The sequence below is a fragment of the Lathyrus oleraceus genome, chromosome 3, assembly GCF_024323335.1.
Source record: "Lathyrus oleraceus cultivar Zhongwan6 chromosome 3, CAAS_Psat_ZW6_1.0, whole genome shotgun sequence".
NCBI lineage: Eukaryota > Viridiplantae > Streptophyta > Magnoliopsida > Fabales > Fabaceae > Lathyrus > Lathyrus oleraceus.
In genome coordinates, this window is record NC_066581.1 from 21222228 (window position 1) to 21234933 (window position 12706).

At 38.9% G+C, this 12706-nt stretch overlaps 1 non-coding gene across 1 annotated transcript; it reads left to right on the forward strand.

Moving 5' to 3' along the window:
• Window positions 1-6139: 6139 nt before the first annotated feature.
• LOC127133664 (small nucleolar RNA R71) lies at window positions 6140-6246 on the forward strand. The gene has a single exon (XR_007807616.1). It is a non-coding gene; the product is annotated as a small nucleolar RNA R71 (small nucleolar RNA).
• The last annotated feature ends 6460 nt before the right edge of the window (window positions 6247-12706 follow it).

The following is a 12706-nucleotide window of genomic DNA, read 5'->3' on the forward strand; positions in this document are numbered from 1 at the left end:
TTCTCTGAGGGCGTCTTGTTCTGACATCAAAGCTTGAATGGTGGTGTTATAATCAGCTCCGGGCATATGATGTCTAGGACCGGGGATTTCCGATTCTTCGGTCGGAACAGGCTGAGGAGGAGGGTCAATATCATAATAACCAGATGGTGTCTGAGGGTCAGATTCAGCATAAGGGATCTGGTCGTCACAAATCTCATAGTCCTGGATGGATTCAGTAGATCTAGCAGGAGAGGGTGTTGCGTTCAGATTGTAGAGCCAGTTGTTGCGGTTATAAACACTAGTCCTCGGACTAGGCAAGATGAATAGGCAAAGAACTTGGTTATTAATTATAAGCTCAAACTCTTCAGGCCCTAGGTTTGCTATAAACATAGTGTTGAAGAGGAAGGGTATACTCATAGTCGCAATGCCACAAAAAGGGCTTAAGTCAAGCATAGGCTGACGTAATCCGATAGCATTACCAATCATGGTTATCAAACCGCCTATCTGAATTGGTGCTCGTTCATCTTGGATAAGGCGGTCAAAATTCGCCAACATAAAAGTGGCACCGTTTACTGGACGGTTCTGGGAAGCACAAAATATGATGAAGAGTTCATCACGCGAAACTGAGGTACTGTTTGACTTCTTCCCGAAAAGGGTGTGGGTCAGTATCTTATGGAAATAACGAAAGGTCGGGTTATGTATGTTTCTAGAAAGAAACTCATGTTCCTCGGGATCGTCATTTTCAGTCAAGCTTCCCCAAAAGTGTTCAATTTCTCTGTATTCAAAAAGTTCTTCTTGGCTTACTGTGAATGTATCAAGGGAGGTAGGGAAACCTAAAAGGTTGGTAAAGTCTTGAATATTAAATTGATACTCCATGTTGAACATTCTGAACTGAATAAAACCACTGCTTATTCCTTTTCCATGGCTAGGTAGATAGATCAGAGAGCTAAGGAATTCTAGAGTCAGTCTCCGGTAAGTGACGAATTGTCTACGGATAGGAGAGGTTTCCCACCCTATCTGATTCAGCAAATACAGGACACTCTCTCTTAGTCCAAGGGCAGTCAGTGCCCAATCATCAGCATACAAACTAGGTAGCATCTCTCTCGCGGCTAGTTCCTCAAACTTTTGTTTCTGAGCTTTCCCTCTGAATTTGATACCCATACGGTCAATTAGGCCCATCAGGTTAGTGTTAGCTAGAGAAAAGAAAAACAAGAGTTTTAGTCAAGATTTGGCCAAATGCCGAAAGAAGAAAGGAAAAGTTTTTAATAAATTAAAATAAATTAAGAATGAATACTAAATAAAATTTAAAAGGATAATTAAGGAAGAAATGAAAATATAAATATTTGTGGGTTGTCTCCCACTAAGCGCTTTGTTTAATGTCGCAAGCTCGACATAAAAACTATCAAATATAATCTATAAATTCTGGAGGCATCACGTCTAAGTGCAAGATTTGCGAATCTTCATTGTTTTCTGCATAGTGATAATGTTTTAGACGTTGCCCATTTACGATAAATGGTTCTATAGATTTTCCTTTAATTTCTACCGCTCCGCTTGGAAAGATATTGGTGATTTGGAAAGGGCCTGACCATCTAGAACGTAGTTTTCCTGGAAATAACTTAAGTCTAGAGTTGAACAAAAGGACTATATCGCCTTGTTTGAAGATTTTTCTCGATATACGTTTATCATGCCATTTCTTCGTTCTTTCTTTGTAGATTCTGGCATTTTCGTAGGCGTCTTGTCGAAGTTCCTCTAATTCGTTTATGTCAAGAATTCGCTTTTCACCAGCGGCCTTATAGTTTAAATTTAGATTTTTAATAGCCCAGTAGGCTTTATGTTCTAATTCTACCGGGAGGTGGCAAGATTTTCCATAAATAAGCTTAAATGGGGTTGTCCCTATGGGAGTTTTGTAAGCAGTTCGATATGCCCATAAAGTTTCGGGTAGTTTCGATGACCAGTCTTTCCTTGAGGTGGCGACTGTTTTTTCTAATATTTGTTTGATTTCTCTGTTAGACACTTCCACTTGTCCACTGGTTTGAGGGTGGTAAGGTGTCGCTACTCTATGCCTTACGCCATACTTAAACAGTAATTTTTCGAGTACCTTGGATATGAAATGTGATCCACCATCACTGATTACTATTCTTGGGACACCAAATCTTGGAAATATTATATTCTTAAAGAGTCTAGTTACTACTCGTGTGTCGTTTGTTGGAGAAGCTATAGCTTCAATCCATTTTGATACGTAGTCAACCGCTACGAGTATGTACTTGTTACCGAAAGAAGGTGGAAAAGGTCCCATGAAGTCTATTCCCCACACGTCGAAAATCTCTACTTCCAAAATGCCCTTTTGTGGCATCTCGTCACGTCTAGATATGTTTCCTGTGCGTTGACATCTATCACATTTCTTAATAGCCGCATGCACATCCTTCCATATGTTTGGCCAATAAAGATCGGCTTGTAGGATTTTGGAGCAGGTCTTGGATGTACTTGCATGTCCACCATAAGGAGCGGAATGACAGTGTTGGATTATATTTTCTACCTCTTCTTCAGGTATGCACCGACGGAAAATACCATCGGGGCCTCTTTTGAAAAGTAAAGGGTCATCCCAGTAATAGTGTTTTATGTCATAGAAGAATCGTTTCTTTTGTTGGTAAGATAAATTAGGTGGAATTATTCCGGCAGCTAAATAATTGACGAAGTCAGCGTACCATGGTGTAACACATATAGCTGAGGTGGTTTCTACCTGTTTATCAATTCTATTTTCTTCCAAAGTAGCTATAAGTTTATCATACGAGAAATCATCGTTAATTGATGTTCTTTCTGGTTCCAGGTCTTCGAGTCTAGAGAGGTGGTCTGCTACTACGTTTTCAGTTCCTTTCTTGTCTTTGATTTCCAAATCGAACTCTTGTAGCAACAAGATCCACCTTAGGAGTCTAGGTTTAGCATCCTTTTTTGTTAAGAGGTACTTGATAGCAGCGTGGTCAGTGTAAACGATTATTTTGGCTCCGACTAAGTAAGAACGAAATTTATCTAGTGCAAACACTACTGCTAAAAGTTCTTTCTCGGTTGTGGCGTAATTCATTTGTGCTTCATCTAGAGTTCTACTTGCGTAGTATATGACGTGAAGCTTTTTGTCCTTTCGTTGTCCTAAAACAGCGCCTACGGCGTAGTCACTGGCATCACACATTATTTCGAATGGTTCATTCCAATCTGGTGTTTGCATTATAGGCGCGGAGATCAATGCTTGTTTAAGCGTTTGAAATGCTTCTAAACATTTATTGTCGAATATGAATTCAGCATCCTTCATCAATAGTCCGGTCAAAGGTTTAGTTATTTTAGAGAAGTCTTTAATGAATCGTCGGTAAAAACCGGCGTGTCCTAAGAAACTTCGCACTTCTCTCATAGTTTTCGGAGGTTGAAGGTTTTCGATTACCTCTATTTTGGCTTTGTCTACTTCAATTCCTCTATTCGAGATGATGTGTCCTAAAACAATTCCTTCTTGTACCATAAAGTGACATTTTCCCAATTAAGTACTAGGTTTACTTTTACACATCGTTCTAGAACTCTTTCTAGGTTTTCAAGGCATTCTTCAAAACTTTGTCCGCATACGGAAAAGTCGTCCATAAATACTTCCATGATGTTTTCGAGAAAATCGGCGAATATCGCCATCATACATCTTTGGAAGGTTGCAGGAGCATTGCACAAGCCAAACGGCATTCGTCGATAAGCGAAGGTACCAAAAGGACACGTGAATGTTGTCTTTTCTTGGTCATCAGGATGAATTGGTATTTGAAAGAAGCCTGAATAACCGTCTAGGTAGTAGAAATGAGAATGTTTTGCTAATCGTTCTAACATCTGGTCAATGAATGGTAAAGGAAAATGATCTTTTCGGGTTGCTTTGTTTAGTTTCCTATAGTCAATGCACATTCTCCATCCCGATTCGATTCGTTTGGTTATAGTTTCTCCTTTTTCGTTTTCAATAACTGTTACACCTCCTTTCTTTGGTACTACGTGTACCGGACTAACCCATTTGCTATCAGATATAGGATATATGATACCTGCCTCTAATAACTTGGTTATTTCCTTCTTCACTACCTCACTTAGGATCGGGTTTAGTCTCCTCTGGTGTTCCCTAGAAGTTTTACAGTCTTCTTCTAGCATGATGCGGTGCATACAAATAGAAGGACTTATTCCTTTAAGATCGGTGATGTTGTATCCTAGTGCGGTTGGATATTTTCTTAAGATATGCAGGAGTTTTTCGGTTTCGAGTTTTCCTAGGTCTGCATTAACTATCACTGGTCGTTCAAGTTCTAAGTCTAGGAATTCATATCTCAGATTTTTGGGAAGTGTTTTCAGGTCAAGGGTTGGTTTCTTAAGGCATTGCGTAGGGTCCGATGTTATTGCTAGACATTGGTCAAGTTTGTCCTCTACAAGATAGTCAGATGATTTGTCTTTTTCTAACTTTGTTTCTTTTAAGCATTCATCGATGATATCCATGAAGTAACATGTGTCTTCTATTGCAGGTGCTTTCAAAAATTGGGATAGAATGAACTCAATTTTCTCTTCTCCTACTTCGAAAGTGAGTCGTCCTTGTTTTACGTCTTTGATAGCACCGGCGGTTGCTAAGAATGGTCTTCCCAATATAATGGGTGTAACTTCATCTTCTCTTATGTCCATGATTATAAAATCGGTTGGAATGTAGAATTGACCTATGCGCACGGGAACGTTTTCAAGAACTCCTATAGGATATCTAACTGAACGATCCGCTAGTTGCACAGACATTTTAGTTGGTCTTAATTCTCCCATTTCTAGTTTCTTGCATATGGATAAAGGCATAACACTAATACCGGCTCCTAAATCGCATAAGGCTTTGTCTATGACAAATTTTCCTATGTGACAGGGTATAGAGAAACTACCTGGATCTTTAAGTTTAGGAGGCATATTCTGGATTGTAGCGCTACATTCAGCAGTGAGTGTAACGGTTTCTCTATCTTCAAGTTTCCTTTTATTAGAAAGAATTTCTTTTAAGAACTTAGCATATGAGGGCATCTGCGTAATAGCTTCTGTAAAAGGAATTGTGACGTTTAATTGTTTCAGTAGGTCAACAAATTTTTTAAATTGGCCCACATCTTTGGTTTTAATAAGCCTTTGAGGGTAAGGGATAGGTGGTTTATAAGGTGGTGGAGGTACATAGGGTTCTTTCTTTTCTACGGTTCCCTTATTATTCTCTTCCTTTTCCTTAGGTTTATTTTCTTCCTCAGTTGACTTTTTAGAGTTTTGGTTTTCTATCCTTGGATCAGACGGTCCTTCCACTTCCGTTCCACTTCTTAGTATGATTGCATGAGCGTGGCTTCTCGGGTTAGGTTGGGGCTGTCCAGGAAATGTACCAGTTGGGGCAGAAGTAGGCGCTTGTTGTTGAGCTACTTGTGATATTTGCGTTTCCAGCATTTTGTTATGGGTAGCCAGGGCATCTACTTTACTTGCTAGTTGTTTAATTTGTTCGCCAGTGTGTACATTCTGGTTTAAGAAATCTTTATTGGTTTGCTGTTGAGAAGCTATGAAGTTCTCCATCATGATTTCCAAGTTGGACTTCCTAGGAACGTTATTGTTAGGTGTAGATGGGATCGGCTTTTGATATCCAGGAGGTATAGCTGGGGCTTGATTTGGAACTTGTCCTGGTGCGTATAAAGCATTATTACTCTTATATGAAAAATTAGGATGATTCTTCCAGTTGGAGTTATAGGTATGCGAGTAGGGATTTCCTTGAGCATAGTTTACTTGCTCTGCTTGGATTCCTGTTAGGAGTTGACAATCTGCAGGAGTGTGACCTTGGATTCCACAGACTTCACAATTCTGAGTTATGGCAACCACGGTGGCTGGAGGTGATACATTTAAACTTTCAATTTTCTGGGCCAAAGCTTCCACTTTTGCATTAACATGATCAAGATTACTTATCTCGTACATGCCAGCTTTCGTTTAAGGTTTTTCTACCATTGTTCGTTCGCTTCCCCACTGATAGTGGTTTTGGGCCATGCTTTCGATAAGTTGGTAAGCATCAGCATAAGGTTTGTTCATTAGTGCACCACCTGCGGCGGCGTCTATTGTTAACCTCGTGTTGTACAAGAGACCATTATAGAAGGTATGAATCAGTAACCAGTCCTCTAAACCATGGTGTAGACAAAGTCTCATCATGTCTTTGTATCTTTCCCATGCTTCGAAAAGAGACTCGTTATCTTTCTGTTTAAATCCATTTATCTGGGCTCTTAACATAGCTGTTTTGCTTGGAGGAAAATATCGGGCAAGAAAGACTTTCTTCAACTCGTTCCATGTGGTGACTGAGTTTGAAGGAAGAGACTGAAGCCATCTTCTAGCGCTATCCCTTAACGAGAAAGGAAAAAGACGAAGTCGAATTGCCTCTGAAGTGACACCATTAGCTTTAACAGTATCAGCGTATTGGACAAATACGGATAAATGAAGGTTTGGATCCTCGGTAGGATTTCCAGAGAATTGGTTCTGTTGCACCGCCTGCAACAGTGAAGGTTTAAGTTCGAAGTTGTTTGCTTCGATTGCGGGTGGAGCAATACTCGAATGCGGCTCATCTTGCGATGGAGCGGCGTAATCTCGAAGAGCACGAGCTGGTTCTGCCATCTCGGGTATCGGTGAAGGAAGAAGATTTTTGAGATCAGGAATTTCGATTGGAGGGAGATTGTTCGCAGCACGATATTCCCGAATTCGTCGTAAGACTCGGAGATATAGCTCGATATCATTGATTCGTAAGTAAAACGGCTCGCCTTGTGAGCGAGTGTGTGGCATACAAATCAACGAAAGAAATAAAAATAAAAAAGCCTTAGTCTCTACAGCGTAACAGAAGAGTTACGATATCGACTAAATGAAGTCCCTGGCAACGGCGCCAAAAACTTGATCGCGACTTTATGAGTCGAATTGGGGTACAAACTGCAAGTGCACAGTTCTATCGCGTAGTTTTAAAAGATATCGATCCCACATGGACTTATGAATCGATATACCGTTTTCTAAGGTTACTTCGTAAAGCTAAGGCGGATGATACTTTGATTGTTTGGGGAAAATTTAAAACTAAAATAAGATCTAGATTAAATATCAATTAAGCGGATATCGGTATGTAGTTCGTCGTAATTAGGGAATCAAATCTTCGTTGGTTTCTTGGTTTTAAAATGAATCTTTTCAGTAGATACTATTGATTAAAAGTCTTATCTCAAACTCTCGCTCTGTTGAATAGACCATGACTTTATATTAACGTAGCTGTCACTTATTAGTTAAGTCAAAAATCACTTTTTGAAAACAATAGAATCCGTAGAAACTCTTTTTAAGAAAACACTAATCGTTTAAACACCCTCGTCTCAAACTCTCGCTCTGTTGACTTAGATTATATAATTAAATTCAAATGCTTAACTCTCGTCCTCACATTTAACTTTTAAAAATACTTTTTGAAAAAGATTAGAATTTAATTAACTCTAAAAATTGCTTTCGCCCTGATTTAGAATTAATGTCCAATTTACACTGTCCAGTTAAAAACTCAAACTCTCGTTCTATTGATTTTAACTTCTTTATGTCTTTTACTCTCGTACAAAAACTTTGTTATTAAACCTGTAAATTGAGACCATAAAAAGAGTGATTTTATCTTTAAACGTAATTTAACCAACTTAGTTTTGATTCCTTCATTCCGCTTACTTTACATACCGATACCTAAATAAATTAGCCAGACATGTTGAACAGACCTAAATAATTATCATGCATAAATAATTCCATCTCAGGCAAATAATATAAATAAATAATAAAGCAAGGCATATATAAATTCAAACAATAATTAAAGAACCTGAATAATTAATAGCAGTCTTGAACACTCCACCACAGGCCGGTTGGATTTGTTCTTGAATTCTTCAATCGGACAGATAAATAAAAATGAAGGAATAAAAATCTAGGATCTAATGTAAGGTTGGATCTAGTAAAAGGTACACAATAATTTCCGGTGTGGAAACTATTGTGTGAAAAAGTAATTAAGTGCTTAAAGGAATTGCTGGAAAAGAAAATAGGAATTGCAAATAAAAATAAAAACTATAAAAACAATGCTGTAAAAATATTGCTTGCACGGCTGGAAAAGAAAAAATGCACCAAGAGCAGAGACGGAGGAGAGAAGAGAGAGCCGCAGGGTTTGCCAAAAGCCACTATTTATATTGTCCTCCTTTTGTAACGGCTTCCAAAAGTTTTCCGTGTAAAAGAAAGTCCTCACGTTCAATAGTCAAGCGTAACAATAGGCTTCAACGTGCCTGCCTCTGTTGCGCTTCTGAAGCCAAAAATATAGGGGAATGGTGTGACGTTCGTCACACCACTTGTGACGCTCGTCACACAAGTAGGCAGGGCGTGACGCTCGTCACACCTTGTGTGGCGCTCGTCACAGGCGCAACGCTTGTGTTTTGGGCTGGGCTTTGGCTTGGTGGAATTTGCTTCTTTTCATTTCTTTTTGCACCTTCTTTTCTTCCTTTTTCACTTGTACTTCAAATAAACTACCTGAGATAAATAGGAAGCAAAATACCAAGTAGTATCGAATAAAATGAAATAAATTGAAGTGAATAATAATATAATTTAATTAAATCGAGTCCAAAAATGTGATATAATTTCATGTTATCAATAGTGAAGTGATTATGAAAGGAATCAGGACCAAAGACAACTGCTACATGTGGAGCTCTCAAATGGATTATCCCTTAAAGAATTCCTATGTCAAAAAGGAATGGATAAAGATGAGTATAGATGCTCTCAAGAGTGATGAAAAACAAGTCTGTGGGAAATGTCATACAAATATGTCACACCTCACCTTCATAGGAGAAAAGGTTATGATGGCTCAAACAACTGAGAGGTTAGATCAACATGTGACCAGTCATAGGCAGAATGGAACTGTTGGGACTAGGCCACATGAGACTATATGTTTATCTTAAAACAAAAATGCCAAGAACAATACGGAGAAGATTGGGATGACACCTGCTCCTACACATGTGAAAGGTATAGAAGATGGAAGCAGTTGGGCTCAACTGTATTGGATGAAATTATTGATGATTGCATACAATGTCACACACGATGTCATGACATTGTATTATGACAACCTGAATACTGACACTAGGTCCAAAAATCAGATTCAACACAGATGGACAAAGTACTATTTTTGCTATTATCACTTCATTAGAAAATTCGTGGAAGACAAATTCAGAGGTCTAAAGCATGGACTGGAACTAGCAAACAAGGTTGCAAGGAATTTGGGTGAAATTCAAATTGAATATGGGGGAGGGAAATTAGGTATTTGGACTCTTGTGAAATTATGGCAATTAAAGTGGAAAAATAAAGGAAATAAAAATAGTGTCTGCCCTTTTAAAAGAAAGAGCCACATTAATGATAAATCATTCCCTAGCATTAAAAATAGTATCTATTCCCTCAGCACACGCTACCTAAACACAACAATCTCCATTTCCGTTCAACTTCTCAGAGAAGCTCAGCTAGGGAAAAGAAACTTCTCTCAAAAGTCCTACATCATCCATCATCATCTGGTTCAAAATCCTCTCACCATGCAAAGACTCCCTCCATGGAGTTTCTAGATGAAGACGTGATGGACGTTACTCCACTTTGCGTGATACCAGGAGACACCCCAGGTCCCTCCTCCAAGGATGGAGATAAGCAAGTGTATCTGAGAAACTGAGAACTAGGAAAGGGAAAAGTGTGGCTAAAATGAGAACAACAAGAGTGAAAAAGGCTGCTGGTGTAGGACCCTCAAAATCCTGGAGCAAAGTTGAGGTTAGGAAAAGGAAAGAAAGAGACAACTCTGACTCTGAGGAGGATGTCGAAGACGATGTCCCAGACATCTCCCCTGCAAAAAGGCAGGCTGTTCAGAAGTCTCCTGGCAAAGCTGCTGCTGTGCACCTAGACAACATCTCCTTTCATTTAGAAGATGGTGCTGCAAAATGGAAATTTGTCATTCAGAGGAGAGTAGCTGTTGAAAGAGAGCTTGGAAAAGAGGCTGTAGAGGTGAAGGAAGTAATTGAATTGATAAAAAATGTTGGACTAATGAAGACTGTGGTAGCTCTACCCCAATGTTATGAGGGGTTGGTAAAAGAGTTTATTGTTAATATCCCTGAGGATATTTATGAAAAGAGCAGCAGGGAGTTCTGCAAGGTGTTTGTAAGGGGAAAATGTGTGAAATTCTCACCAAGTATTATCAACAAGTTCCTAGGAAGAGGAATTGATGGAGGAGTGGACCTAGAGACTACAGACAATGAGGTCTGTAGGGTTATTACAACTGGCCAAGTTAAGGAATGGCCTAGTAGGAATCACTTATCAGCTGGGAAGCTCACTGTCAAATATGCCATCTTACACAAGATTGGTTCAGCTAATTGGGTGCCTACTAATCATATCTCTACCATCTCCATTAGTCTTGGAAGAATCATTCATGCAATTGGAACCAGGATTAACTATGATTTTGGAAAGTTTATATTTGATCAAACCATCAGACATGCCTCTACAAATGCTGTGAAATTGCCCATTGCCTTCCCATCCATTATTTGTGGGATTATCCAGAGTCAACAACCAGGCATTCTTAATACAAAGGACATGCCAAGCAGAAGAAAACCCCCTTTATCCATTCATTATAAGCTGTTTGAGGGAAGTCATGTCAATGATGTTGTCATGACATCTGCCAGAAGGGAGCCTGCATTTCAAGGGAGCTTAATTGACCAACTAAAAGATACCTGCAAGGAATTGGAGAATGGTATAAGGGTGGCCAAGGCAAGAAAAGAAGCTTTGGAAGTTCTTATCTGCAGCATGGAAAAGGAAGAAATGGAGAAGGCTGCTAAGAATTCAGATGCAAAAGCCCAATTCAGTGGCAACTCTGAAAGCTCTGAAGGCTCTGAAGGTGAAGGTGAAGGTGAAGGTGAAGGTGAAGGTGATACTTCTTCTTCTTATTAATGGTTCCTTCCTGTGTTGAAGACTGGTGTGATAAGGTGAAGCCTGTGAGGAGTGCTGGGAAGATTGATGTCTTGGAAGCTGTTCTGCTATTTAGACTGATGTTTTATTGTTTTTTTGAAAAATGTGTAATTTGTGGCAGTCCTCATTGATGCCTATTTGTAATATTACTGGGCTCTTAATGAGTTCCTTGGATTTGTTCATTATCCCAGCTATCATAGCTGTGTATAATGATGGTTTGTACTGCTTAACTATTATGTTTTAACATGTTTAATGTTATAACATATGTCCTAACATTCTCTGCTAGGCTAATTGACATTTATTTTGTCTAATTGGTCACCTTTGGTCAATTTTGACTAAAAAAGGGGAGAAGTGTTATTGTGGAAGCAGTTGTTGATGTGGAGTTGTGAGATGTATGTAGCTGAACTGAAGGACAACTATTATTGAAGGAAGTGCACATGTGTTAAAACAGAATGTTGTTCTGTTTACAGATGTCAAAGAGGATGTCTGAGATGGTGCACAGGTGTTGATGTTGAAGCAGATGTCAGAATGACATTCTGGCTGGTACAGGTGTTGTGGTTACAGTAGTTGTTATGTTCATGGAGACTGTTTGATGTATGCACAGATTTAGGGGGAGAAGGAGTACCCTTGTGTATTTGTGTGTCTTACTAGTTGCATCCATAACTAGTAATTCTGTTTTTGTTGCACAGATTTAGGGGGAGGAGAAGTACCCTTGTGCATGTGTGTATTACTAGTAACTATAAGCTAGAAATTGTGTTGCTTCTGCTGCTATTTAAACTACTGTTATGTTGTTTAACTGCTGATAGTTTACCTTGTGAACAAAAAGGACAGATATATGTTTTAGCCAAAATTTGCCAAAGGGGGAGTTTGTTGATTCTAAGTGTTGGCAGCAATTTTGGTAAAACAAAGAGTGTTCACAAGATGTTATGTGTGATGTCTTAACATGAGATATCCTATGTACCTACTGGAGTTCAAGAACATGTGCATGCAGGATTGTTTCAGAATGCCAAATACAATGCTATGGCTTCTGATATTGGATGTATCTGCTGGAGCTTAAATGAAAGACATGTTCATGCAGGATTGTTTCAGATGACATACACAAGGTCATGGCATCTGATATGGTTGTACATGCTGGAAGTTATAAAAGGAATTATTGGATTATGCAGGATTTTTCCAGGATGTCAGACCCGATGTCATGACATCCTGTACACAAAACATTCAGTGTGAATGTCTGGTGTTTTGTGATTGCACAATTAATGGCAATTTATGTATGATTGAAGATCTGATTAGCTGGCGCATTCAATCATGGATTACAACCTGATTTACTTATTTTCCAAGGAGATCTAACCAACTGTTATAAAAAGATTTGATTGGAAAATAGATTTAGGGTTTTCAAGATGTCCAAGCCCAGCTGAAAGCTTCTATAAAAAGGGACTTAGAAAACCTGTTTTACAACACAACCAATACTGAGCGAAATATAGAGAGAGAGTTAGGGTTTGTGTCTGTTTAGTCGTAAGACTTGTAAGCCATTCAAGTCATCTTTTGATGATTGAATTGGACTGATTTGTGGTTGTAATTTGTCACTCTAAAGCTATTAAGCAAGAGTGTGTATCTACTTGATCAAAGTTGTGAAGCAAGATCAAGTGTGTGTCTTCTTGATCAAAGCTGTGAAGCAAGATCAAGAGTGTGTCTTCTTGATTGAAACTGTGAAGTAAAATCAAGAGTGTGT